The following is a 25,283-nucleotide window of genomic DNA, read 5'->3' as shown; positions in this document are numbered from 1 at the left end:
AATGAAAGAGGAAGAGAAAGTACCTTCTCTTACAATTTATTCCCTAACTATCTGTAAATGTGCACTTGAAAACGGTTATTAAAAACGACACCGGCTGACCATTGATCGGTTTTTCACTATTGGAACAAATCCAAGAACTCACATGTATAAAAAGGAAGAAAAAAAAAGACAGAAGCACAAAGGAAGAACTGAATCAGTAATGAGAGTCCTGATCTCTGATGATAGTAATTGAGAAAAAACAAAAACAAGAAAATAGCAAATATTAGCCACCTAAAACCATAAAAATAACCACAGAACAAAGAAATAGAATGCTTCGAGAACTACAGTTTTAGAAAAATCACCACCAAAATTGGTTGTAGAATAAAAGAGATGACAGAAAGAGAGAGACAGTTTGAGAATTATAAGGAAAGAGAAGAGTAGGCAAAAGAGGGAGTTTGGGATGGAGAGGGAGAAAGGGTAATAGAAAATACCAGAAGAAGGGGTTTCATGATGGAGAAAGTGAAAGAATTGATCCTCTTCATGGATCTCAACGAGAAGAAATGTGGAGTCAATAAAAAAAGATTGAAACCACTTATTCCGCCATATCAGGGAATGGGTATAGAAGGTTTTGCTTGGTTCTTCAGATACAGACTATAGTGAAGAGGATTTAAAAACCACAAATACTAAGAGAGACAAGCCTCGATGTGAGCGGAGACTCCGTCGATTGCAGCGGCTAGCGAGAGAAAGGCAATCGATAGAATACGATTCGTTTGAAACTTAAAAGAGACAAGCCTCAACAACAAGAGATGTGAGCAACAGCTTGTTAAAGAGAGCAAGACGGGGTTGGTGATCTGCAGAAATGTTTGCAAATGCATTCGACCTCTAGAGATGGTGGAGAGAGATAGAGAGACGTGAGTGTTTGAAGGACGAAAGGAGAAATCATGATCCTATCCCTAAAAGGAGCGTGTGCGTACAGATACTAATTTTGATCGAGTGTGATGGTGAGACTTGAGAGATGATTTAGCACTGCTTCCGGAGGGAGCGAAGAAGAGGTTGTTAGTGGTTGGGAGTTGGGACTTTGACTGGTGAGGGACAAGAACTGTGGAGTACGAGTTGGAATCTGCTTTGGAACTGTATATCGCAAAATAGATAAGAAATCTCAGTTTAATTTTTGAAGTCATGTTCTTTTTGATAGTTTATGGACTTACTATTGAGTAGCATATTGTCATCATAAATCCCTGTCATACAAAATATTAAGTCTCAGTTGTTTATTTACCAAGGAATTTTAGGGTTATTTGTTTTTGTTTGAATATCACATTATAGTAGGACTGCATTAGTTGCTTCACCATTTCTGCATTTTTTATGTCCGTCACATGCTTCAATATGTCATAATTCTACGCACATCATTGCTGTAGCTTAGATCAGTCACAAAAATTATACAATCTACAAATACATGTTTTGCATTCATTAAGCTTTCTTACACTTGGGACTCTTAGGTCAACTTGAGGTTAAGAATAGTTTAATATGCATATCAGGTACATTCCCCGATTCGAAGTACAAAATTTTTTTTGATTTAAAAAAACGGTTTTATATTTTGATTTTCAACCCCCCCCCCCCCCTCCAAACCCAAAAGGGAGTAAATACATAAATAAGAAGAAGTTCCATTTTAAGGGTTGCCAATGGATTAGATCAACAAGGTGGTCCAACCAATATGGATCATTCTAGGGTTATGTGCAAATTTTACAATGACCCATATATAGGTTTATTTGTGTGGCCTTCACCAGTTTACTAATTCACAACTTAGCAAGCACACATTGGGATCACATCTCATCACGTTCACCAAAAGAATACCTAATTAAGAATATTTAAACTTATTAGTAGAGAGAATAATATATAAATAAGGTTCATGAGAAGAAAGAAGAATACTTATTCTTTGAATTTTGTGAAAGCTAGCATCGACTTACTGAGATTTGATCATCTTAAATTTCACAGTTAGAATAGGCAATTGTTCTTAGGCACCAGCTGCACATAAGAGGCAAATTTAACGACTATCCTGCCTATGTGCAAAAGTAAATTTGGCTATAAATAAACATTCACGGTTCAACATGGCAACTTCATCAGTTTATTCTCGGTTCTATTGTTTTGCTATGTTCTCTGTTAATTTCCTGTCATTGTGATGCTTATAGCTATTGCAACTGTGTGCACTGTGTAGACACTTGAGTTGCTAGAGAAAGAGGAGAAATTCCTGTTGAAGAAGGCTGCTATTGAGGTTGAAAAGGCAAAGGAATTTACCAGAGCAAAGAACAAAATCGGTATGCTTGCAATACTTCCCTTCACCTTTAGTTGTTAGAAGTAGGAATCTGTTCAATTTTATGCTCTCATATACATGGGTTTTCCATTCTTGAAATATCCCCATGAGAAGTCCCTTCATAATTTGTGTCAACGTAAACAGTGTAAATAATTATCTACATTCTTCCAAGTAGTACACATTAAAAAAGGAGTTTGGTGCTCATGTTTTACAAATAGATTTTGTTCGGTTCTATTTATACAAAACTTCATGTTTTTATAACATTAACTGTTGTAAAGAGGCTTGTTTACTCTTATACCTTGTTTGAATATATATTATTTATTATTTAGTCTACCACCTAATTGTTTGGTTATGATTGTAATGGTGAATAGTTATTGCATATGATAATGTTACGGGGTGATACCCACAATCTCTATCTACACAAATCTAGATTACTCTATCATTAAACTCTTTGTTTGAACTTTTGAAATATGAAACCGATAACATTATAATTGGTGCTACAGGATCTATGACAGATATTGACAAAATAAATGATCTAAAGCCTTTTCAAAGGGATTGGAAGGTAAGGGTTGCTGTAGTTCAACGTTGCAACTTTGTAAATTACAATAACCATAAGGGTACCTGAAAAATACAGAAACTAATACTCATGAATGATGAAGTATGTTATAGTAGTATTTACTAATACTTTAAAGAATTGATAATTGATAATATATCAAGCTTCAATTAATTGAAGAAAAAAATTATTTATGCAGGGGACAAAAGTACAAGCAGTGATGTTTAACGAAATTGCAGAAAAATTTGACAACACACTGATAGAGGGAAGAACATATTTAATAACTGATGGGCTTGTGAAAAGAGTTAATCCCAATTTCACAAATATTCACAAAGTTATTGAATTGACTTTTACCAATCTTACAAAAATTGAGAAAGACGAGCAGATCATTGATGTGGATAACAAGAAATACAATTTCTTTAACCTAAAGGAGATAAGCAATCAGCTGGACAAAGCAAATACTGTATTCGGTATGTACAACAAATACTTTTTATAACTTAATATTTATTTAAATAACTAAATTAAATCAATAATCAAAATTATTATTTAATCCATTTTCTACAAATTCGGTAAATTAATATATTACAATTCCAATTAGTAAAATATTAGATATAACTATTGTTTTCATTTTACTTTGAGCATTCTAACATAATCAAATTTACAGGAAAAGTATTATTATATTACAGGAATAATTTCAAAATTTTACACTGAAGAACCATGGTACAACGCATGCACAAAATGTAGCAAAAAAGTACACCTTCAAGGAGCCAAACCAACATGCGAAAAATGTGCAAATGATGATACAAAATATACATAGAAGTAAGATTCGATTTCACCAATAAATTAATACAAAATATTTTTATTTTAGAAATATTTAAAATAAACAATTACTTTACATTGACAGGTACTTGGCGGAATTCAGGGTCTCAGATGATACAGGAATAATAATTGTGATAATATTTAATGATATTGAAACAATTACCAGAGTTTCAACAGTTGAATATGCAAAATCAACAGAGAAGGTAAAGAAATGATATTATTTTTTGGAAGCAAATTTATTAAAACAAATAACAAAACAACTAAAATTAAATATATAATTAATGTTTCTTTTCTGTTTTGCAGCACAAAGATGCTTTGAAGTATTGCATATCCAAAGTGTATAGTTTCTACTTCAAAATTGATAATAGAAACTATTCAAGTAGAACATCAAAAAGAATTGTTGCAGAAAAACTCAAAGAAAGATATGCAGAGAAAAAGAGAGTCATTGATTTAGAAGACAATCAAGATCAGCAAAAGAAGAAGGAAAAAATTGAGAAGGAATAGTTAGGCAAAGCTAAATGGAATAGCTACAAACTGTGTATTTAGAAGTTAATTCAGAATTGATGTAAATGAACATTATAACTATTATTGAAAGTAGCGTTTTCAATTTATAACTCTTAATTTTAACTTCAAATTATTTTTTATGTGGATGATTATATACCAACAACTGCTTAGCGTAGTTGCTAAGCTGTGGTATGCTTCATACCTTACTCACCAAGAGATCTCGAGTTAGTTACAAGACTTACACATTGAAGGATAAAATGCTAATAATATGAGTCTACACATCATGCTTTCTCGCACTCCAACATATGGCTCCACGTGCATTTGCACGTGTGAGTTTACTAGTCTCCTATAAATGTACGTATTCCACATTTTTTGTCAAATTTTTTTAAATGACAAAAATACCTTCTTTTTCTCTCTCTCTCTCTCTCTTTGAAAAGACACCGCCAAAACTCCAAAAGCCACATCCCTCCATCCCCCGCCTTTTCTCTTCTCTTTGCATTTTTTGAAGACACCTCCCTCGAGAATGCGACCCTGACATCTCTGTACCTCTCCCTCTCACCGTCGGCGCCGCCACCACCACCACCTCAGCTACTAACAAATTCAAACACATTCTCCGTCCCTACCAGATAATGCCAATGACTGAATCATGTTGCAGGTACATCTAATATCAACCACATAATGAGAACATGAATCATTATAGAAAGAGGTAACAAACCCTTATTGATGATTAGGTATGGTTTTTTTTTTTCTTTCTCTCTCGCTTTGTTGATCTGTGAGTGATTTATTTTTTTTCTCTATTTTCCGTTTCTGCTGTGATGTGGGTGAAATTTTTACCAAATCGTTGAGGTTTTCTTGCTATGATAGGCTTTGACCCCCATTTTCTTCATCTCTCTTTCGTTTAGTTTCCATTCTTCCATTTCTCTTTACCCCATTCCAAGTGTTTTACTCTTCTCTGTTTGTCTCTTCTGTTCATGGATTCTGCAACTCCATTTGGGGGTTATTTCGTTCAATTCCCAATCCCTTATTTGTCTCTCTCTCCCTAATCCATCTACGCACTTCGGCCCATATATATGGAGTCTTGATCAACAATTACTCTCTAAGTGTGTCCATGTGTCTTTCCCAGTGATGGTCATTTCTTTTTTCCCCCTGTTCACGTTCAGGATCAGCTTTGTTTTGAGCCACAAAAAATTAACTCTTCAGTTCTGAGGTGTCAATATTGCTGCAACTCCATTGATGAACTTTTGGATGAATTGCATGGCGCCCAAGTCTTCTCCAAACTTGACCTACGATCTGGTTATCACCAAATCAGAGTCCATGAGGACGACATTCCTAAGACAGTCTTTCGGACTCACCAAGGTCATTACGAGTTTGTGGTTATGCCATTTGGCTTAATCAATGCCCCGGCCGCATTTCAAAGTCTCATGAATGACATCTTTCATCCATACTTAAGAAAATTCATTTTGGTCTTCTTCGACGATATCTTGGTCTACAGCTCGTCCTTAGAAGACCATGTTCACCATCTCTACACAACACTCACCCTCCTTCGCCACCACAAACTGCACGCCAAACTCAGCAAGTGTGTATTTGGTAGGAGTGAGATCGACTATCTTGGTCACATAGTCTTTGGCCAAGGAGTGGCAGCCGATGAATCCAAGATTGCTGCAATGGTTCAATGGCCTATTCTAAAATCTGTTAAAGAATTGAGAGGCTTCTTGGGACTCACAGGGTATTACAGGAGGTTTGTCCAAGGCTATGGGGCCATCAGCAAACCCCTCATGCGGCTGCTTCAGGAAGAGAAATTTACATGGAACCCAATGGCTGAGCAGGCTTTCCTCCACTTGAAGCATGCCATCAGTAGTACACTAGTGCTAGCTCTTCCAGATTTTTCTAAGACCTTCGTGGTTGAGTGTGATGCCAGTGGAGAGGGCATTGGCGTTGTTCTTATACAAGAAGGTAGACCCATTGCTTTCCTTAGTAAAGCTCTGTCCCCCAAACACTTGGGTCTGTCGACTTACGAGAAGGAAATGCTCGCCATACTTCTTGTTGTTCGTAAATGGCATCATTACTTGATTGGGCGCCACTTTGTGATCAAAATCGATCATCAAAGCTTGAAATATCTTTTGGAACAACGCGTGAATACTCTCATTCAGCAGAAGTGGCTCACCAAACTCATGGGATATGACTATGAAATTGGTTACAAGGCAAGCAAGGAGAATACCGTAGCAGATGCTCTTTTGCGTATTCCTAGAGTGACCAGCGAATGCCACGCTATCTCCCAAGTGGTTCCCACGTGGCTGTATGAAATACAGCTCAGTTGGGTGGATGATGCGGATGTACAGCAGATCATCTCCAAATTATCGATTGATCCAGGGGCAGCCCCACCATATGAATGGCACAACGGTTCTCTACGCTATAAGGGCAAATTAGTCATCGGTAAGACTGGAACCCTTCGCCATACCCTACTTACCAGCTTCCATTCCAATGGTTTCGGTGGCCATTCCGGCATTAGGGGTACAACCAATCGGATCAGCCAGTACTTCTATTGGCCACGACTTCCATTAGATGTGAAACACTTTGTGGAGGAGTGTGATACCTGTTAGCGCAATAAGTCTGAAACAGTGGCATACCCGAGTCTCCTACAGCCTCTTCCCATCCCCAGCAGAGGATGGACTGACATATCCATGGACTTCATCAGTGACCTTCCAAGATCCTATTCCAAGGAAGTCATTTTTGTTGTGGTTGACCGTTTTACCAAATATGCTCATTTCATGGCCCTCGAACACCCTTACACAGCGACCACCGTGGCACAAGCTTTCTTCGACCATTTTTTCAAACTCCATGGGATGCCAACCTCATCGTTAGTGACCGCGATGTCATATTCACCAGCAAATTTTGGGAGGAGCTCTTCAAGCTACACGACACTTCCCTTCACCTCAGTTCTGCTTTTCACCCGCAGTCTGAAGAGCAAATAGAGATACTTAATAAATGTCTCGAGAATTATCTCCGTTGTATGACAGGTGATCGACCGAAACGTTGGACACAGTGGCTAACACTTGCTGAATGGTGGTATAATGCCTCCTTCCACTCGGCCATCAAGATGTCCCCTTTTGAGGCTTTGTATGGTTACAAACCCCAACCCCTGATTATGGGCACCACTGCTCCTCCTTCGGTTGTTGTTGTAGCTACTGACCTACAAGACCGCACGATCATGTTACAGGTGCTCAAATACAACTTAGAGCAGGCCCGTAGCCAAATGAAGCATTTTGCTGATCACCACCGCACCAAGAGGGAATTTCAGGTGGGTGATTGGGTCTACTTGCGTTTACAACCATATTATCAGACAACCTTGGCTCTGCGTCAGGATTTCAAGCTGGTTCCTCATTTCTGTGGTCCCTACCAAATCTTGGAGACGCTCGGCATTGTCGCCTACAAACTTCAGCTACCCCCACACTCCAAGATTCACCCCGTTTTTCATGTCTCTCCCCTCAAACGCAAACTAGGTCACACCGCCGTTCCGTCAACATCCCTTCCTTATGTGGGGATGAAGGCCAACTTCTCATGGAACCGGTGGCGGTACTCGACCAACGCATGGTCAATCGCAGCAACAAAGCTGTCACCTAGGTGTTGGTGCAATGGTCGAATGCCATTCCTGAGGATGCTACTTGGATTGATTGGCAGGAACTACAGTCCAATATTCCTGCTTTCAACCCTTGAAACAAGGGTTCTTAACGGGAGGGGAATGTCAGGATCCGTGGGTGATGGACCTGACCCAGCAGTAGGTTACCCATGACCCGATTGGGTTACCATCTCAACAGCTCTACAATCCCTCTTTTGTTAGTTCTTCTTCCCGCTTGTTTTGTAACTGACACCGTTAGAGAGGCATTGCCCTGTTGTAGTCCCTATATAATGGGAGGGAAAATTGTAATCAAATCACCAGAAATAGAATACAAGTTTGTTTAGGAGGATTCTTCCCTGGAAGGAAGACGATCCGAATTGTTGAAATCTCTTGATTCCTAACAGTGCAAACCTATGGCGGTAATTGCGATGGACTCCATTTCTTTTTTCCCCTATTCTAAACCACAGTACAAGGAAAACCATTTTGAATCCCTGATAAGAAGAAAGAGAATCCATGTATGGAAGAGTAACCCACCCAAGATCTCAAGATCTCAGTAGCTATGACAGAGTACATGGCTTGGCCTCTTCCCCTTCCTCTGCCTCCTCTATAGTGTTTTGTGACATAGATTTGCTAATTTTATTTCTGATATTAGAAAACTTTTTAGTGTTGGGTTTTCATTATTCCTCCATATCGGATTTAAATAATAATAAATATTAAATATTATTTGGTTGGATTTGAACAGTTGTATTGCTTATGAATGATTAATTTCTGGTTTGATGGACTCTACTCTTGGTTTTTTTTTCTTTCATATTCCTGTCTAGTTTTCGGAGTTATTTGATTCTCTGTAAGTTTTCTCCATTGTTTCTTGTGATTAATATTAATATAAATATATATATATATATATATGTATATATATTTTAAGGTGATTTCTCTCTCTGTTCAGTCTAATTTGATTGTAGTTTTAAGCTTTGTTTTCAATTCTGCCAATACTAGAAACTTGACGCTTACTCAACATGAATTTGTATTTTCGGTTGCAAACCATAACAACAAAACAGTACCACTCATTTGGCACACATGATTCCAGGGCTGATCTGCAGTTTGAGAGTTAAAAACACTGCCTATTTGGTTTGAATTCTGCACTGGTTTTTCCACAATCTGCAGCTAGGGACTGTATGTAGCCTATGGTGATCTAATGAGAATGATTCAAGCAAACTAGGACCAGTGGGTAACCCTCCAAAACTAGAAATGCTGAATAATCTTCTCTTCTAGATTACTATTGAAAGATGGAATCCACATCCATTCATTATTTTGTTCTACAGCTTCAACATGGCCAAAAATGCTGTACTCCAAACCAAACTGCATAAAGCTCTTTGCTGCTGCACTTGTTAGTTCCAAAGAGACAATTTCATGTAGAAGCTTAGTTCTCATCGTGCCTCGACATAGAGCCAATTGACATAAAAACATTTTCGGATTTCAGACTAAATAACGAAGGAAGGTTCACACTACAAATACATTGGACGTTATGGCTGTCTCACGAGAATGAGGACAAAATAACATCTGCAGATCTCTATTGATCTAATGCATTTAAAGGTGAGTAAATCTCATGAGATGATTTGGAACAGTCTCTAATGGCAGGAGCCACACAGGCACCATCCTTTTAGCTCAACTCAATCAAGACACTGATAGAAGTGAACGCTTATAACGCTGGTTTGACGGAGGCTCCATAGCAGGGTCGTGTACATTCAAGCTTTGTGCTCCCCACGCGGTCATTTCGCCCCCTCTGTCTGAGCACAGCGGTTACGCTGCCTTTCGAAGTTCTTTTTCCCTTTTGTTTATAAGATCAAAACAGCCTTAGGCTCTGGTTAATTCAACTAAAATTATTTTACAAGAATTTTCTTGAAAGCAAAAGGAACTAGCTCTAAAACAATCATTAATAATTTTACTGAAATGCAATACAAAAAATTGAAAACAACTTACTATTTTATTTTCTGGATGTTGTTTTCCAAAGAAAAAGATTGGTGGCATCTTGGCCAGTGAAATAATTATCACCCCATCCCTATCATATAGTTGGGTTCTCTCCCTCGCTCAGCCATGACCAAATTATGTTTCCTTGTATACAGTTGATGGAAAAAAAAATATCAATGAAATATAAAATAAAATTTACAGATAAAAGTTAAGTTTCCATGAATTTTTGGAGCCTCAAGGAACATATAATTGATGTCGTAAGCACCTATGTTACGACTACACTAGGAGGGGCACGTGACGTGGCCAGTTACAAGGCCAGGGGACCACCCAGTTCAGTTAGTTCACATCGCACACAGCGAAGGAACAGAAAAGGGCCAGTCAGGTTAGATGATTACGTATAGGAGTATGGTGATATGAGGACAGTACAGGACATGCTATGGGTATGTAAAACTTGTATGAGAGACAGGTGTCATGAATGTAAGGGTCAAGGTTGTTAGTGTCAGGGAGCATCTTAGTTAGTTACGCGTCTTATAAAAGGTGTATGAGATCCATTTACAAAGGATGAAAAGAAATATCTTCTCAATCCCTTCTTCTTCCTCTGTCTTACCCTTCTCTTCTGTGATTCACTGAACCAGCTAACATTTGGTGCTTTCGTTGAGAGCATTCATGGTTGAGGGAACTCGACTACGTCAGATTGATGACACTCTCCGACGAGTGAGCACCACCGCGGCAGAGCACGGCGAGCGATTAGAAACTCTCCATGGCGCGATCACAGAGCAGCAGCGATCCTTATCAGATCTGATCGTTCAATTTACAGCAATGGATGGCAGGTTGGAGCAAGTCTTAAGTCTCGCAACTACAGTTCCAGATCTGCAGACTCAGGACACGGCAACCACTTCTGGAGTGATTGGAATGCCGGCTGTTAACACGAACCTTCCCATTCAGACAAGGACTATCCGGCTGGTGTCTCCACGCTTTGACGGCATAGATCCGATCGGATGGATCTTCAAGGCAGAACGTTTCTTCGCCTACCATGGCACTCCAGATGATCAACGATTGCTGGTTTCATCGTTTCACATGGACGGACCAGCGTTACAATGGAACCAGTGGATGCACCGATCAGGCCAGTTCACTATTTGGATTGAGTTTACCCGGTCACTGGAGATCCGATTTGGACCATCGGAGTTCAACGATCCTCAGGCAACGTTGGCGAAGTTGACACAAACGTCAACCGTGGCCGAGTACCAATCTCGCTTCGAAGCTTTAGCCAATCGGATTACAGATCTACCATCAACATTTCTGGTCAGTTGCTTCATATCGGGGTTGCGCTCTGATATACGAAATGAGGTTATGGCTTTTCAGCCAACAACGATGGCCTATGCCGTGGGACTCGCCAGGCTACAGGAGAACAAGATCGCAGAAGTGCGCAAGGTGTTTCCAAGACCGTTTGCGACAACGGCGCACCCTCCCTTATTACCAACTCCCCCTGCCGTTGCTTCATCCAAGACACCTTTGCTGCAGCATCAGTGGCTTCCATTCCCATCAAACGATTGAGTCCAGCGGAGATGCAACAGCGGAGAGAGCGAGGGAGGTTCACCCCAGGCCATAGATGTAAATCACGGCAACTATTCTTATTAGAGTACGACGAAGAAGAACCGGAGGAGGAAACCACCGAAGCGGTGGAACCACTCGATCCAGTGGTTAGTGCCGATGACGTTGCCGCAACTACAACGGAGCTATCATACCACTCGATGACAGGACTTACCTCACCTACAACTCTTCGGTTCACTGGATTTATCGCCGGAGCCCCAATTCAAGTATTAATTGACGGGGCAGCATACACAATTTCATACAAAGTCGGGTGACCAGGCACATGGGATTATCTGTTGAGTCAGTGCCAAATATAACCGTGATGGTAGGCATTGGAAACCGGCTAATATGCGAGGGGCTTGTCACGCAACTCCCGGTAAGACTCATGCAACATACTATTGTTGTAGATGCATATGTTCTCCCTCTTTTTGGCGCAGATTTAGTGTTGGGGGTTCAGTGGATGGCCCAGCTGGGACCCATAATGTTTGATTATGGAAGTTTAACATTGGAATTCAAAGATGGAGATTGAACGATCACCTTGGTGGGTGAACCGAGCCAAGTTCCAGCACAGCTACATTATCATGAGCTGCGCCGAATCATAGAAACAGAGGCATGTGCAGCTCTGTTCAGCTTGGATTCAAGTCTCGCTGATGACACAACACATGCTTGTGAAAATGCTGAGCTTAGACAACTCTTAGACTCTTATGCCACGGTGTTTGAAGAACCTACCCAACTACCACCACAACGTGAACACGATCACCCTATTATGGTGCAGCCAGGAACACAGCCGGTGAATGTGAGGCCCTACAGGTATCTCCACTTCCAAAAGGGAGAAATAGAAAAAAATGGTTACCGAAATGCGGATTTCTGGCATCATACGACCAAGTAACAGCCCCTTCTCTTCCCCAGTTTTGCTAGTCAAGAAGAAGGATGGTATTTGGAGATTTTGTGTTGATTATCGTGCGTTGAATGCGATCACGGTGAAGGATCGTTTCCCCATTCCTACAGCTGATGAGCTTTTCGACGAGTTGCATGGTGCCCAGTACTTCTCCAAGCTCGACCTCAAGTCGGGCTATCACCAAATCAGGATGGGTGAAGGGGATATTGCAAAAATAGCCTTTCGAACCCATGATGGGCACTTTGAATTCCTAGTGATGCCATTCGGTCTCACCAACGCACCATTGACGTTTCAAGCTATGATGAACACAGTCTTTCGGCCCTTCCTTAGGCGTTTTGTAGTGGTGTTCTTCGATGATTTGTTGGTCTATAGCGTAACATGGGCTGAGCACTTGCAGCACTTGGCGATTGTACTCCAAACGCTGCGTGACCATCAACTCTTCGCCAAACGATCCAAGTGTGAATTTGGGCAGGCCACCATTGGATACTTGGGCCATTTTGTATCTGCTCAGGGCATCACAGTAGATCCTAGTAAGATCTCAGCTATGTTACAATGGCCGGTGCCGATTCCTTGGGCTCACCGGGTACTATCGACGATTTATTAGGGGATATGCTCAAATGGCTATGCCTCTCGCAGATCTGTTAAAGAGGGGGTCCTTCTATTGGCCTGAACAAGCTCACAGAGCATTTAAAGAACTCCAAGCTGCCATGATGACAACCCCAGTGCTAGCACTGCCAGACTTTGAGAAGACCTTCACACTGGAAGCCGATGCATCTGGAACAGGGATTGGGTTGTGTTGTCACAGGACAAACACCCCATCGCATATTTTAGTAAGAAACTTTCCCCTCATTTACAGGCTTCCTCTACTTATGTTAGGGAAATGTATGCTATTACACAGGCCGTCTTGAGGTGGTGCCAATATCTGTTAGGACGGCGTTTCTTCATCTATACTGATCAAAAGAGTTGCGCAAGCTCACGGAGCAAACAATACAAACCCCGGAGCAGCAACAGTGGCTCTCCGAACTTCTGGGGTATGTGTTTGAGATAGTTTACAAGCCGGGCTGTGAGAATAACGTAGTTGATGCCTTATCCAGAATGCCCAGCTCTTCGCCAAGTTTTTATTTTTTAGGTGAGCTGCGTACAGCTGTGGCGGCCTCACCCGAATTGCAAGCCATATGTAAAGGCATTCAGACTAATCAGCCTCAATTCTTGGATTATACTTTACGCAATGGGCTACTGTACTACAACAGCCATCTCGTCTTGCCAAAGGACTCAACCCTGCGCCATAAATTCCTTCGAGAATATCACTCTTCGCCTCAAGGTGGTCACGCAGGGTACTTGTGCACACTAAAACATCTGTCGGCTAATATATATTGGAAAGGCATGAGAAGCGACATCAAGAAATATGTGGCTGAGTGTATGATTTGCCAGCAAACAAAGACAGCTACATCCTCTCCAGCCAGTCTTCTCCAACCTTTACCCATCCCAGAGCAAGTGTGGGAGGATATCTCCATGGATTTCATCATCGACCTTCCAAATTCTGCCGGCAAAACAGCCATCATGGTCGTCATTGATCGCCTTACCAAGTATGGCCATTTCTGCCCTCTTTCTAGTCATTTTACAAGTCAGCATGTGGCAGAGGTCTTCACAGCCAACATTCTCAAACCCCATGGCCTTCCTTGGTCCATTGTCAGTGATAGGGATCCTTTGTTCCTAAGCTCTTTTTGGAAGGAGCTATTTAGATTACAGGGGACCACTTTGGCCATGAGTACAGCCTATCATCCTCAAACCGATGTACAGACCAAAGTACTCGACCGTTGTTTGGAAATGTATCTCCGTAACTTCGTCTTGGACGAGCCCAATTAATGGGTCAAATACCTGACTTAGGCGGAGTACTGGTACAACACAGCCCATCATGCTACCATTGGGACTACTGTTGGACAAGTGTGTGTCCATCAAACCCGGTTCGGTTCGGTTAAACCCGATTCACCTTTGTATTGAATATTTATACATTTTAGTTTAATATTCTCACATGCGATATAAACTTTTTGAGCATTATGTGTCCGTAAGTTATACTTAAAATGGTAGTCACCACTAGGGTTTGGGCTGGGCACCCTTATCATATGGTCGTCGCATTGGGTATGCCTAGACATGTGATGTCAGGGTACGAATGCGAGTGCTCACATGTTTGATGTGTGCATTGGCGAAAAATCTACTTTGTCGATTCCCTCATGTATTCTGCCGGATGTAGGAAGGGATAGACATGTGTCACCGACACCCACATACTGAGGGAACCCTCACACGCAAAGTGTGATCACATTCTTTGGTTCATCAATGACGAGACTCAAGCGAGTCAAAGCCGTGTTCAGGAATGCGTGAACACTTTGTGAGTGAAGGAGTTATCCAACATGGTCACCACTGCCCGATTGGGGAACACCAAGATAGAGACTGTCTCATACATGGTCGGATCGAAATCGGATCGATCTGCGTTTTGGAAATGGTTTTGCAAAATTTATTTTACATAAAATGATACATTATTTATAGTTATTTCAAATAAAGTATTTTATCGAGTTTTGGGGACCCGATCGGATGCACGAGACGCTCTTATATGGACATGTACTATGGATTGGGGTTTGGCGACATGTGTACATGCCCTAGATTCCATAATGATGGTGTTGATTAGTGGGGGGTTGTATATGATAAATTGTTATCATATAGGGAGTTATTTGGAATTTGCTAATTTAATTGGCTCTTTATTTAATTAATGGATTTGGTGCTAATTGTAATTATCCATTAATAATTAAATAAAGAATCTAATTAATACTTTCCTATTAGATTCTCGCTTCTTCACCGTGTAGCACTTTGAGTTTAAACAGAATCGCAGATCGAGAGAGAGAGAGTCGGACTCTCACTAGGGCTCTATTAAATCTATCTAGGATTTAATTAAACCCTATTATTATAAATAGGGGACCAAAAATATGTAGAAGAGCAGCTCTCCACGTTTTTGGAGCAGACACTCTCTCTCCTACGTTTTTGGTTTCTCTCTCTCCATCTTGTGATCTCTCTTCTTCTTCTTGCTTCTCTCACTGTGTTTGAGAGTTAGGGTTTGTGAAACCCTAGATCTGTCTTGAGGAGTTTGAGGGCATCCGGGATTGGCATGTAGAACCTTGGTAGCACCATTGGAGGTTCGGATCTTTGCTTGGAGCGCTCATTGGAGGAAGAACCACTGTCTATTGGAGGAGCAACACTTGAGGCTCACCAGGTTAGTAGTTCTTTATTAATTCCTTCTGTTCATTGATTGTTAATATTTATGGGATGCGAAAGAAACTCGAATCGCTTATTTTTCGCTGCGCATTCGAGTATGGGATGGATCCCTCTTGCCATGTGATGGAATAGAGACGAGTTTCTCCGTCCCTATTGTGATAATTAATTTTATGAAATGCAATAGGGAATGAGAAACCCTAATAGGGATGCACCAGGGTTCCCATGGGCGACCATGGGAAACCCTAAAATTAAAATGGGGCACCCATGGGACATCATGGGCTAACCCAGGGCGTGCAAAACCCTAAAGATAAATATCTTGGTCTCCCTAGGGAACCATGGTTTGATCCCTGTACCGTTGTTTAGCCAACAGTGTGGTATCAGAGCCACCTTTCCCACCCATGAATATTAGATAATTAATGGTTAATATGATTATCATGAGTGGGATGCAAGTTGGAACATGGGTGGTTAGGATATGGTTGTTGTAACAACCTTCCCATGTGCACATGGGTAGTTACAAGGTTGTTAGTGTAACAACCTACCCATGTGATGATGGATTTGGTTTGTTTTGTTTATTCCAATTATTGAAGCATGTATCCAATTAGGTTGTGATTACTAATTTTTATTTTAAAATTTTTTAATCATGTTCTATATGTGGGGGGGGGGAGCGTACGCTGCCAAGCCTCTACGCACGCCTTTCCCCATGAACCTACCCTTGTGCGCATCCCCTTGTGGGCTGCTACCTGCGGGCAGCAAGCTTGCGGGCTACGGGCCTGCAGGCTGCTGTCCGTGGGCTTTAGCCTATGGGCAGCAGGCCTGCGGACTGCAGCCCAAGGCTGCTGTCCGTGGGCCCTGTGCCTATGGGCTGCGCAGGGAGTGCCTGCAGCCTGCGCAAGTGGGCTGCATGCACCCCCCTTGTTTTCCCTCCAGTTTAACAAAAAAAAAAAAAAAAAAAACAGATTTTTCAAAACAGAATTTTATTATTTTGTTTTGTTTTTGGAGGATGATGATGGGTGAAGAGATTTCCTCTTTACCCACTTGCAATTAAAATGCGATTTTAATTTTATGGGCTTGGATACATGATATCACATGCAATGTGGTGGTTCAATAATTGAAGGAATCCATGTTTTAATTTTTGGTTCACTTGCTTTAATGCCTATGCATGAAATTATATTATGATGTGATTATGGGAATGGCATTCTAATAAATGGATGGATTGTTTATGTATGTGATACATGGGGTTATGGGTGGATGTGATGCTTCTCTCTCTCCCCCTTTCTTTTTTATAAACAAATGTACTCCACCCCATGGGCAACCCAAATGGTGGGTTGGTTTCTCCATGCGGGGTTTCTTTATTATTATGGAAAGAAAAGTGTATAGAATTTTTCTAGGTTTCCATTGTAATTTTAGAGGAGTTAGGACTCCCAGGGCATGTAGATGGTGATCCACATGTGATGCTCAAAGCTTATGGAGATGCAAGTCACCTACTTTGAAGACGTGATCGGGCGGAGGAGATGATCCAGGCATGGCATCCATGGCATGATAAATGCACCCAAAGTTATTAGTTTTATTTTTATTGGGAGGGTTCTTTAATTGCTTCTGATAAAAATGCCGCCATCCCATAATCACTTTTAATTAATGTTGATTAATTATGTTGTTTAAATCTATCCATGTATGTGAGAGTTAATTAATTCCTCTTTATTCACAATACATGTATGATATGGACTAGTCTTAATCGGTAGACATGTCCATGGCCTCCTATTGAAGATAAATGTAGAAAATGTGTGACATGACCCCGCATAAGCCGACAGGACATTGCTAAGACCTCTGTCACGTATTTATCTATATTTACCTCCATCTAGATACGTTAGGGTATGGATTAGTGAGAGGGCACTGCGACAGTGGGCCATCTTTCATGATTCCATGATTCTAACTAATGCGATAGGTAAGTACATGACTTGGATGTATGTCAGCCGACAGGATCTGGTCATGACACCCAGGTGGCCAAAAATATTGGAAGCCCATGAGGCGGACAGCTTAGTCCACACTACCATGGTGTGTATAATGACTCCCGACAGGGTAAGTTGTACATACAAGGGTTGTAGGTATCCAATTCATCTTTTGGGTTATGAGGGAAACCCAATTCATGAAAGACCATTGATGTGTGTGTGTTCAATTTATTATTTTCAATGGTCATTAATTAGCATGTGGTTATTTACTTGTGCATGTGTAGATTAATATACGATGGCTGCCGTTAATTCTAACCTGTTAACACTCATTAGTGAATACAAACTTAATGGTACAAACTATGTCGATTGATACCGGAGCATTAAGTTGCTCCTGACTGCTAAAGGACTGTACACAGTTCTAGATAAACAAGTTCCTCCTCAACCCGACCCGAACGATTTTGAGGCAAATGAAGAGATGCAAGGGTTCCTCATGAGGGATTCCAAGGCATCAGTCTATATCCTAGGATCATTGGAAAAATCAGTTGTAGACTCAGTCAAGGATATACGCACTGCTGGGGGTAAAATGGATAAGCTTGCTGAATTGTTCAACAGGCAGTTGACACAAGCACGTTCTGATGCGGTGAGTCAAATCCATGACTCCAAGATGTCTCAGGGGACTCCAGTGATGGATCATGTAATGAAAATGATCAATCTGTTTGAAAACTGGAATCCATGGGGACTGATTTCAGCCTGCGATACAAGACTGATGTGATCTTAGCGTCACTAACTTCTGCCTACGCACCTTTTAGGATGTCCTACAAGATGTCCGAGAAGGAGATGGAGCTCACCGAGCTTGTTAATGCACTGGTAGAGGCTGAAGCGTCCTTGAAAAAGGACAAGGCTAAGGTCAATGCAACTGAGGTAAAGCCTTCTTTAAATGGAAAGAAGAAGAAAAAGGGAAGTAAGGGCAAGACCCTGAAAGCCAAGGGTGGGAAGTCTGGCAATAAAGGCAAAGGCAAGTGCTTCTATTGCAAGAAGGAGGGTCACTGGAAAAGAAACTGTCGTGCTTACCTGGCAACTTTGAAAGACAAGAAGCCGGATGAAACAGAGGCTGCTAAAGAAGGTACATGTGATGTTCACGTTCTTTATGAGTCTAATTTGTCTTTTGAACCGACCAATTCTTGGTTGGTGGATAGTGGATCCACTGTTCACATTTGCAATGATTTGCAGGGGTTCAAGGAGACAAGGAACCTGGAAAGAAATGAAGTGCGTCTTCAGATGGGCACTGGAGCTGAGACCATGGCGTTGGCTAAGGGAACTTTTATTTTAAATTTTAGTTCTGCTAGTTTAGTTTTAAAGGATTGCTATTATGTACCCTCTTTCAAGAGGAAGATAATTTCAGTTTCAAAACTTGTTTTGGACGGATATAGTTTTTCCTTTAATTCTAAATTGATTATTCGTTTTAATAGTTGATTTGTGGCATCCGGATATTTACAGAGTGGTTTGTGTTTTCTAGATTGCCCTATTAGAACGAATGTTGTTTCAAATGTTGATTTGAAACGAAAAGTAGCTCTAGTGAACTCAACATATCAGTGGCATATAAGATTGGGTCACATTAATGTGGACCAAATCAGTAGATTGGTGAGGGATGGGTCCTTACAGAGTCTGAGGGTGGAACCATTCCCCACCTGTGAGTCATGCCTTCAGGGCAAAATGACCAAGAAATCCTTTAGCAATAAAGGTGCTAGAGCCACAGATCTGTTGGAGTTGATACACACTGACGTGTGTGGACCCATAAACATACAAGCAAGATATGGGTATGAGTACTTTATCATGTTCACCGATGATTACTCTAGATATGGTTACATATACTTGATGCATAGGAAATCAGAAGCCTTTGATAAATTCAAAGAATTCCAAGCCGAGGTCGAAAGACAGCTCGATAAACATGTCAAGTCCTTACGATCAGATCGTGGAGGGGAGTATCTATCGGATGAGTTTAAAGAACATCTCATATCCCAAGGGATAGTTAGTCAACTAACTAATCCAGGCACACCACAACAAAATGGTGTATCCGAACGACGTAATCGGACCCTATTGGATATGGTCAGGACGATGCTCACTTATAGTGAGCTGCCTCTTTCTTTCTGGGGGTACGCTTTAGAGACGGCAATATATATCTTGAATAGGGTTCTATCTAAGTCTGTAGCCAAGACACCCTTTGAGTTGTGGAAAGGGCGAAAGCCCAGTATTCAACATCTTAGGGTATGGGGTTGCATAGCACATGTGTGAAAGCAACAGACAGACAAGTTAGAATCCAGGACTTCGAGATGCTATTTCTTAGGCTACCCCAAAGGCACGATAGACTATTATTTCTATGACCCAGTTGACCAAAAGGTCATTGTAAGTAAACATGTCACATTTTTGGAGGAAGAAATGATGACCCAGAGGTCCGAACCAGTAGTCATAAAAGAGCTATCAGATGGCTCAGAAACGTCACTTCCAGAAGTGAGACCAACTGACATACCCGCTGAAATACCAACACCTGAGGAACCTCGACACAGTGGGAGGACTGTTAGACCACCCACCAGGCTAACTCTTCTAACCGAAGAGGAAACAGTGGAAGAGTTCCACATGGTATCGGTTGAATCGGATGATGATCCGATGACATACTCTGAGGCTCTAAAGGATGTTGATGCCACTAGGTGGCTGGAAGCAATGCGCTCTGAAATCGATTCGATGCATTCCAACAAGGTCTGGACTCTAGTCGATCCACCACTTGGCATCAAGCCGATTGGATGTAAATGGATTTTCAAGAGGAAGAAGGGCGCAGATGGAAAGGTCGAGAGATTCAAAGCGAGACTGGTGGCAAAGGGTTATACCCAGAAAGAGGGTATAGACCATGAGGAAACCTTTTCACTAGTAGTGATGATGAAATCCATCAGGATTTTATTGGCTATCGCATCACACTTTGATTATGAGATCTGGTAGATGGATGTGCAGACTGCATTTCTAAATGGGTTCCTTCAAGAGGAAATCTACATGGAACAGCCAGAGGGGTTCTCTTCCTTGGAGGAAGAAAGAAAGGTGTGCAAATTGCAGAGGTCCATTTATGGGCTGAAGCAGGCTTCCAGGAGCTGGAACATCAAGTTTGATCAATCAATCAAATCATTTGGTTTTGATCAAAACATGGATGAACCATGCGTTTACAAGAAGATCAGTGGGAGGGCAGTATGTTTTATTATTTTATACGTAGATGACATATTGCTGATTGGTAACGATGTAGGATTCCTTTCATCAGTAAAACAGTGGTTATCCACAATGTTTTTGATGAAAGACCTTGGTGAAGCTAGCTATATCCTTGGGATCAAACTCGTAAGAGATCGCCAGAAAAGGATGCTAGGCTTGTCACAGGCTACCTATATAGACAAAGTCCTGGCCAGATTTAGTGTGGAGAACTCCAAGAGGGGAAGTGTTCCCTTCAGACATGGAGTCAGTCTTTCCAGATCTCAATGTCCTCAGTCTCAGACAGACATTGAAGAGATGAAGAGGATTCCCTATGCCTCAGTAGTAGGGAGTCTTATGTACGCCATGTTGTGTACGAGGCCGGACGTCTACTATGCAGTAGGTATTGTGAGTCATTACGAGTTTAATGAGTGGAGGTGCCATTGTATAGAGGAGTACAAAATAGAAATCTACAGCCGATCCCTATTTTTATGAACACCTTGCATCATGTGATGCGTTTAATAAGGTGTTTGGGTTAGGAAGTTCCTAACATTTCTGGAGTAGTCCCTGATCTTGTCAAGGGCCCTATTCCCCTGTTATGTGACAACAGAGGGGCCATTGCACAAGCTAAGGAGCCTAGGGCTCATCAGAGGAACAAGCACGTGCAGCGGAAGTATCACCTCATCAGAGAGATTATCCAGCAGAGTGACGTGAGTATCTCCAAAGTGGACACAACTGAAAATGTGTCTGATGCCATAACAAAGGGTTTGTCACCAGGAGTGTTTGAGAAACACATGGAGGGCATGGGTTTAAAATGTATGGGGAATTGGCTTTGATGTACAAGTGGGAGATTGTTGGACAAGTGTGTGTCCATCAAACCCGGTTCGGTCCGGTTCAACCCGATTCACCTTTGTATTGAACATTTATACATTTTAGTTTAATATTGTCACATGCGATATAAACTTTTTGAGCATTATGTGTCCGTAAGTTATACTTAAAATGGTAGTCACGACTAGGGTTTGGGCTGGGCACCCTTATCATATGGTCGTCGCATTGGGTATGCCTAGACATGTGATGTCAGGGTACGAATACGAGTGCTCACATGTTTGATGTGTGCATTGGCGAAGAATCTACTTTGTCGATTCCCTCATGTATTACTGCCAGATGTAGGAAGGGATAGACATGTGTCACCGACACCCTATACCTGAGGGAACCTCCTTCACTGCAAAGTGTGATCGCATTCTTTGGTTCATCAATGACTGAGACTCAAGCGAGTCAAAGCCGGTGTTCTGGGAATGCGTGAACACTTTGTGAGTGAAGGAGTTATCCAACACGGTCACCACTGCCCGATTGGGGAACACCAAGATAGAGACTGTCTGTGCATGGTCGGATCAGAATCTGGATCCAGTACCATTTTGGAAATGGTTTTGCAAAATTTATTTTACATAAAATGATACATTATTTATAGTTATTTCAAATAAAGTGTTTTTCGAGTTTTGCGGGACCCGATCGGATTCACAGACGCTCTTATATGGACATGTACTACGGATTGGGTTTTGGCAGTACATGTGTACATGCCCTAGATTCCATAATGATGGTGTTGATTAGTGGGGGGGTTGTATATGATAAATTGTTATCATATAGGAAGTTATTTGAAATTTGCTAATTTAATTGGCTCGTTATTTAATTAATGGATTTGGTGCTAATTGTAATTATCCATTAATAATTAAATATAGAATCTAATTAATACTTTCCCTATTAGATTCTCGCTTCTTCACCGTGTAGCACTTTGAGTTTAAACAGAATCGCAGATCGAGAGAGAGAGAGTCGACTCTCACTAGGGCTCTATTAAATCTATCTAGGATTTAATTAAACCCTATTATTATAAATAGGGGACCAAAAATACGCCGAAGAGCAGCTCTCCACGTTTTTGGAGCAGACACTCTCTCTCCTGCATTTTTGGTTTCTCTCTCTCCCTCTTGCGATCTCTCTTCTTCTTCTTGCTTCTCTCACCTGTGTTTGAGAGTTAGGGTTTGTGAAACCCTAGATCTGTGCTGAGGAGTTTGAGGGCATCTGGGATTGGCATGTAGAACCTTGGTAGCACCATTGGAGGTTCAGATCTGTTTGCTTGGAGCGCTCATTGGAGGAAGAACCACTGTCTATTGGAGGAGCAACACTTGAGGCTCACCAGGTTAGCAGTTCTTTATTAATTCCTTCTGTTCATTGATTATTAATATTTATAGGATGCGAAAGAAACTCGAATCGATTATTTTCCGCTGCGCATTCGAGTATGGGATGGATCCCTCTTGCCATGTGATGGACTAGAGACAAGTTTCTCCGTCCCTATTGTGATAATTAATTTTATGGAATGCAATAGGGAAGGAGAAACCCTAATAGGGATGCACCAGGGTTCCCATGGGCGACCATGGGAAACCCTAAAATTAAAATGGGGCACCCATGGGACACCATGGGCTAACCCAGGGCGTGCAAAACCCTAAAGATAAATATCTTGGTCTCCCTAGGGAACCATGGTTTGATCCCTGGACCGTTGTTTAGCCAACAACTACTCCGTTTCAAGCCTTGTATGGAAGACCACCTCCTACCCTCATTCAATATATTCCAGATTCTTCCCCAAATTTGGCTGTAGATCAGGATTTGCAGAGCCGCGATCAAATACTATTACAACTGAAGCATAACTTGCTTCGAGCTCAGCTTCATATGAAGACACAGGCTGATAGGAAGTGTACTGACAAGGAACTGCAGGTGGGCGATTGGGCCTTTGTTAAGCTTCGGCCCTTCCGACAAATTTCAGTTGCCTTGCGCCTCAATCACTAGCTCTCTAAACGTTTTTTTGGACCATTCAAGGTATTGGCGAAAGTGGGTAAAGTTGCATACAAACTAGAGTTACCTGTGACAGCCCAAGTGCACCCGGTCTTTCACATTTCAGTTCTCAAGCAATTCATTGGCCCTTCAAAACCTCAGGCCCTTCCCTTCCCAACCTCATCAACCACATTTGAGCCTGCAGCGATCCTTCAACACAGAGAGCTATTACGACAAGGCCAACGGATTCCCCACGTACTGGTGCAGTGGTCTGGCTTACCCTTAGAGGAGACCACCTGGGAGGATGTTTTTGTGTTGAACTAACTATTCCCCACCTTAAACCTTGAGGACAAGGTTGCTTCACATGGGGATGGCAATGTTACAATTACACTTGGAGGGGCATGTGACGTGGCCAGTGACAAGGCCAGGGGACCACCCAGTTCAGTTAGTTCACATCACATACAGCGAAGGATCAAGAAAAGGCCAGTCAGACCGGATGATTACATATAGGAGTATGGTGATATGAGGACAGTATAGGACATGCTATGGGTATGTAAAACTTGTATGAGAGACAGGTGTCATGAATGTAAGGGTCAAGGTTGTTAGTGTTAGGGAGCATCTTAGTTAGTTATGAGTCTTATAAAAGGTGTATGAGATCCATTTACAAAGGATGAAAAGAAATATCTTCTCAATCCCTTCTTCTTCTTCCTCCATCTTTCCCTTCTCTTCTGTGATTCACTGAACCAACTAACAACCTATCACTCATATCTTGATAATGTATGTTCATCTCAATGCTATTTCTTAGGGTGTTCAACAAGCAGATAGGCCAAATGAAGGATTCTACATTGGGTCTGGTATCACTGTTATAGTGAAGAATGCAACCATTGCAAATGGCACAATCATTTAAAGTCTTCAACATCCACGTGCATTTTCTCATTGAAGATGAATTTGGAGTGGAAGAATGGAGCTGTTGGAGGAAGCTAGGAGGTTATCAGCTTTATGACACTTTGGAATAAGATGGATACTGCACCACTCGTGTATATAATGAGTTCCCTTTTCGCTAGAAGAGCCTACCATGAGCTTACTAGATAAGGTTACTTCCCTGAATAAATGTAAGGGCGGCCTGCTGTCTTTCTTTGTACAGTCTTCTATTATATAGTGATGAAGCCTTTGGTGGCCCGTAATCGTTAATTTGTAGTGACAAGCTTTTGATCATCTATAGCCTTCTTTATCTTTGATAATCTTAAATGACTCCAATGAAGAAAACAGGTCAATGTGGTACAAGGATATGCAACCTAATTGAACCATTCAGCCTTTGAATTGAACTGCTGAAGAGAACTTGTTATTAATGCTTAAAAAAAGGGCATACCCAGTGCATGAGGCTCCCACCACTATGGGGTCTGAGGAGGGTCATAATATACTCAGCCTTACCCCTGCTTTCGCAAAGAGACTGTTTCTAGACTTGAACCCATGACCACTTAGTCACAATGGAGCAACCTTACCGTTGCACCAAGGCCATAGAAAACTGGAAGAAGAAAAAGAGTGTAGGTTTTGTGTATCACTTAATTGTCCTTTTAATACTTCTTTCTATTTTATGCCAATATCAGTCTGACCTGATTGGATTACCTGTTCTAACCCTATTTATCACCAGCTGGGCTGAAATCATTAGAAGATTTTTGCTTATCACTGGTATGAAACTACAAATCTTCTTTAGGACCTTAACATGACCCAGAGTATAATCTGATTTTTGAAACTGTAATAAGAAACCATTTGTCGATTTTAACAACAAATAAAGG

At 41.4% G+C, this 25,283-nt stretch overlaps 1 long non-coding RNA gene across 2 annotated transcripts; it reads left to right on the top strand.

The window, feature by feature from the left end:
- Nucleotides 1-5,517: 5,517 nt before the first annotated feature.
- LOC122646530 lies at nt 5,518-24,533 on the top strand. Of its 2 annotated transcripts, none has more exons than XR_006330639.1 (3): nt 5,518-5,529; nt 10,205-10,212; nt 24,293-24,533. It is a non-coding gene; the product is annotated as an uncharacterized LOC122646530 (long non-coding RNA). The 2 variants fall into 2 exon arrangements; XR_006330638.1 differs by lacking the exons at nt 5,518-5,529; nt 10,205-10,212 and adding exons at nt 12,531-12,542; nt 18,252-18,254.
- Nucleotides 24,534-25,283: the final 750 nt, after the last annotated feature.

The sequence above is a fragment of the Telopea speciosissima genome, chromosome 11, assembly GCF_018873765.1.
Source record: "Telopea speciosissima isolate NSW1024214 ecotype Mountain lineage chromosome 11, Tspe_v1, whole genome shotgun sequence".
Classification (NCBI taxonomy): domain Eukaryota; kingdom Viridiplantae; phylum Streptophyta; class Magnoliopsida; order Proteales; family Proteaceae; genus Telopea; species Telopea speciosissima.
Note: the sequence above shows the minus strand (reverse complement) of the source record. Positions and strands in the feature narration are given on the sequence as shown.